Here is a 4,820-nt window from a genome sequence, read left to right as displayed (position 1 = left end):
GGAGTTTCACTTTTGTTGCCCAGGCTGTGCAACGGTGTGTTCTCAGCTCACCGCAACCTCCGCCTCCCTGGCTCAAGCAATTCTCCTGCCTCAGCCTCCCGAGTAGCTGGGACTACAGGCATGCGCCACTATGCCCGGCTAATTTTGTATTTTTAGTAGAGACGGGGTTTCTCCATGTTGGCCAGGCTGGTCTCGAACTCCCGACCTCAGGTGATCTGCCCGCCTCAGCCTCCCAAAGTGCTGGGATTACAGGCGTGAGCCACTGCGCCTAGCCGGTTCCAACTTTTAACATGTAAAAGGAGAGTTGAACTCATAAATATATATTGAAGGCCAACAAGGAGCCCAGCATTAAGTACTGGGGATACAGGTGAGCAAAACGGACAGCCCTGATCCCCAGAACATATGGTGTAGAGTAGGAGGCAGATAGTCAACAGTCACGTGGACGTAATTACACATGTACTTTTTTTTTTTTTTTTTTTTTGGTGACAGTCTAGCTCTGTTGCCAGGCTGGAGTGCAGTGGCGCGATCTCGGCTCACTGCAACCTCTGCCTCTCGGGTTCAAGCAATTCTCCTGCCTCAACCTCCCAAGTAGCTGGGACTACAGGCATGCCCCGCCACGCCCCGCTAATTTTTGTATTTAGTAAAGATGGGGTTTCACCATGTTGGCCAGGCTGGTCTGGAACTCCTGACCTCAAGTGACCTGCCCACCTTGGCCTCCCAAAGTGGTCTCACTGTTGCCCAAACTGGAGTGCAGTAGCATGGTCATAGCAAGTGCAAAGGTCTGGAGCATGAAACGCACACATTTCTTGAATTGGACATTATAAACACTCTCAAAAGCATACAAGTCAGAGGTGTGGAAGCTTCAGCAAGTTACATTGAGAAGGCCTTGGAGAATTCTTTGAAAGCCCATAAGTATTTGAGCAATCCTATAAACATATGTGAAGACTTCTGACCCTGTTTTCTGATGGAAATGTCCAGATTATTGATCTGACCAGAACAGTCCAGGTTCCATGACGCATGCAGTGGTGTCTGTGATCTGACTTTGAGAGACATCTGGCTCTGTTTCAGAAGAACTAAAACTATAGTTCCAGCTACTTCGGAGGCTAAGGTGGGAAGATGGCTTGAATCCAGGAGGTCGAGACTGCAGTGACCTGTGATCTCACAACTGCACTGATCTCACCACTGCATTCCAGCCTGGGCAACAAAGCAAAACCCTGTCTCAAAAAATAAAGTAAAATTAAAGAATTCAAAATAATTATGCAGCAACATGTTTACTATATTTCTATAAATTCAAATAAAACATGCCAAATCCTTTCTCCCCCCCCATAATTTCAATGAGCATGTACAGAAAATTCTTAGGGAACAATGTGAGCCAGGTAATTGTTGATCTGGTTGAGTAGCACTTTAGAGATAACTTTTATGTGTTCTCCCATTCAGGGCTTTACCATGGCAGGAGAACTCAATTAGCCCTCTTAATACAAAGAAACTGGCCAGGCATGGTGGCTCACATTGGCCCAACAAAATCTTTGGGAGGCTGAAACAGGCAGATAACTTGAGCCCAGGAGTTCAAGATCGGCCTGGGCAACCTGGCGAAACCTCGTCTCTACAAAAAATACAAAAAAATTAGCCGGGCATGGTGGCATGCACCTGTAATCTAAACTACTTGGGAGGCTGAGGTGGGAGGATTGCTTGAGCCTGGGAGATGGCGGTTGCAGTGAGCCGAAATTGTGCCACTGCACTCCAGCCTGGGTGACAGAGCAAGACTCTGTCTCAAAACAATTTTAAACAAAACAACGAACTTGCTCAGAGAGGTTGAGTACCTTCGTAAGTTCACACAGCTATGGCAGGGTAAAAATTAGGCCTGGCACTTCAGTTGTCTCAACCCAGCATTTCTTCTACTGTGTCACGGAGTCCTCTCCACACACATACTTTTGTAAGATACAGTGACCAGCACTTAATGTTTTTCTCTGTCATTTTACAGGCCACTTCTCTCTCATCTTTGTAAGCAAGCCTGGATAATTCAACTTGAGATAAACTTGGGCTGCTCTAAAGCTTTACAGCACTTGTATTTTTAGTTCTTCTGAAACAGAGCCAGATGTCTCTCAAAGTCAGATCACAGACACCACTGCATGCATCATGGAACCTAGACTGTTCTGGTCAGATCAATAATCTGGACATTATAATTTTTTCATTTTTTTTGTAGAGACGGGGGTCTCACTTTGTTGCCCAGGCTGGTCTGGAACTCTTGGGCTCAAGTGATCAGCCTGCCCGGGCCTCCCAAAGTGCTGGGATTACAGGCTTGAGCAACTGCACCTAATTCTTTCATTTTAATTAGAGTGTTTGTCTCTTCCAAAACGTGGTTTTAAAATTTCACATGTGGTTCTCTCCTTATTTTCTGTTGAGAAGCAGCAAAAAAAAAAAAAAAAAAAAAAAAATTAGTAAAACAATTGGCAGGAGCTTTGGATATTTTTACTTATCCCATTGTACAACACATTCAGTGACAATACAGGTTTATGAAGTTGTTCAGATGGTTTGTCTGTGAGCATGTCTGTTCCTACAGTTCTCCAGAACATGAGAGCCCTTCATGCCTAATCTTGGCTTCCTGCTGATACGCTGTTAAAGGTGTGTGAGTTGGCCAGCCATGGACCTGGTTATGCTTCCAGTGGCCACGGGAGATGTGAACACAATGCTGAGAGCAATGGAAATGTAAGCAAAGTAACATGTATGCTTGGTGAACAATCAGAAGTGTGAAATATGAGAAACCAAACCTGCCTGATTGTTAAGAATGGGGGGCCCAGTGCAGCAGCTCACGCTTGTAATCCCAGCACTTTGGGAGGCTGAGGCGGGCGGATCATGAGGTCAGGAGTTCGAGACCAGCCTGACCAATATGGTGAAACCCTGTCTCTACTGAAAATACAAAAATTAGCCAGGTGTGGTGGCGCACGCCTGTAATCCCAGCTACTTAGGAGGCTGAGGCAGGAAAATTGCTTGGAGGCGGAGGCTGCAGTGAGCCGAGATTGCACCACTGCACTCAGGCCTGGGAGACAGAGTGAGACTCTGTCTCAAAAAAACAAAACAAAAAACAAACAAAAAGAATGGGGGGTAGGGGGTTTGAGGAGCACAAGGCTTGGACCTACTAGACCTGGAGATTTGGGGAACTAGGGATGCCAGCCGTGTTCCTTGTACTGTATGCAAAAGGGAAGTAACAAGTATTGAATGTTCACTTACCTCATTCATTCCCCAATATGAAGTAGATATTCCCATTTGCAAAAAAAAAAGGAGGCTCAGGAGAACTAGAAAGCAGATGGAACAAAGAGGACTTCATTCAGTATCAGATGAATTAAGTTAGTATTTCTATGTATATATGTGGGTCTCCTAATTTGATTTTCAAATTGTTCTTTAGAAAGATTTTTAGCTATATTAAGATTTCTTAAAAAGCTGGGCCATGCCAGGCAGGGTGGCTCATGCCTACGGTCCCAGCCACTCAGGAGGCTGAAGCAGGAGCATCACTTAGCCCAAGAAAGGCTGCAGTGAGCTATGACCATGCCACTGCACTCCAGCCGGGGCAACAGTGAGACCCTGTCTCAAATAAATTGGAAAAAAAAAAAAAAATGCTGGACCGAGTATAATTTCAGGCATCAATTCTGTAGTTCCTTACTAGAGAAGTTTCTCTCAATGTGTACAACACTGGAAACCATGAGGAGGTGGCAGCACAGCATCCTCTGCTGAGCGTGAGGTTGGCTCTTGGTGTTGCTTTGCTGCAACTGTCATTTGCTATCGATGATGGTTCCTCTCTTCCTCCAAGGGAGAGAATGCAGTCTGAGTCGGGGAAAAAGCCTGGGCCATGCACTTATAGACTGTTAACACTGGAGTCTTGCTAGTGAACATTTTAGTTATGATTGGATTGTTTGGATAGCTGAGTTTGATATTTACAACATCCCTAGCTTACCACTTAATGTCTGCTCTTCTAGATGCTGTCCTTTTCCCGTATCTTGTTAGTATTCTCTTTAACCCATTCTTCAGCTAAGTGAAGTGTTAGTATTCCCTCCTCTGACACTTGTTCACTCAGCACAAAGAATTCCTACTGTTACCTCTCCAGAACCCTACGGTCATTACAGATGAGGAAGCTGATGCAGGTGGTAGAAAGCACCAGAAGCATGGACCATGCAGTTAAGAGAACAGGGACAGAGTGGGTTTTAATCTAGTTCACCCATCCACTTACTAGTTTGTAACCTGAGAGCTTCCACTTCCCCATCCCCAACATGAGGTCATACTGTCATGGGACTGTCGTAAAGAATGACATGCCACACAGACGAGCAGTCCTAGCTAATGTTAGCTGTTAATGGGTGAAGGAAAAGCAGGCACTTAAAATGTGAATATAGGCTATCCCTTATCTTTGTCTTGTGACACCATCCTCACTAGTTCACAACTGCCCTTTAGTACAGGCTGAGCATCCCTTATCCGAAATGCTTGGGACCATTTGTGTTTCAGATTTCTAATTTTTTTCAGACTTTGGAATACTTGTATATACCTAAGGTTTTTATGTATACTTTGTGATCTTAGGTAATTTTAGACAGGGTCCCACTCTGTCACCCAGTCTTGAGTGTAATGGTACAAACACGGCTCACTGAAGCCACAGGTGCATGCCACCACACTGCACTAATTTAAAAAAAAATTTCTTGTAGAGGCGGGGATGGGTTTAAGCGATCCTCCTGCCTCAGCCTCCCAAAGTGCAGGAATCACAGGCACGAACCACCATGCCTGGCCTATGGTTTTAATATACAGGTTGGGCATTCCTTACCTGAAAATCGAAAACGTTC

The 4,820-nt window shown here is 45.1% G+C and overlaps 1 non-coding gene across 1 annotated transcript; it reads left to right on the top strand.

Annotated features, from left to right (window-relative positions):
• Positions 1–3,619: 3,619 nt before the first annotated feature.
• LOC112129299 (small nucleolar RNA U3) lies at positions 3,620–3,828 on the top strand. Its single transcript, XR_002911704.2, has one exon. It is a non-coding gene; the product is annotated as a small nucleolar RNA U3 (small nucleolar RNA).
• The last annotated feature ends 992 nt before the right edge of the window (positions 3,829–4,820 follow it).

The sequence above is a fragment of the Pongo abelii genome, chromosome 16, assembly GCF_028885655.2.
Source record: "Pongo abelii isolate AG06213 chromosome 16, NHGRI_mPonAbe1-v2.0_pri, whole genome shotgun sequence".
NCBI lineage: Eukaryota > Metazoa > Chordata > Mammalia > Primates > Hominidae > Pongo > Pongo abelii.
Note: the sequence above shows the minus strand (reverse complement) of the source record. Positions and strands in the feature narration are given on the sequence as shown.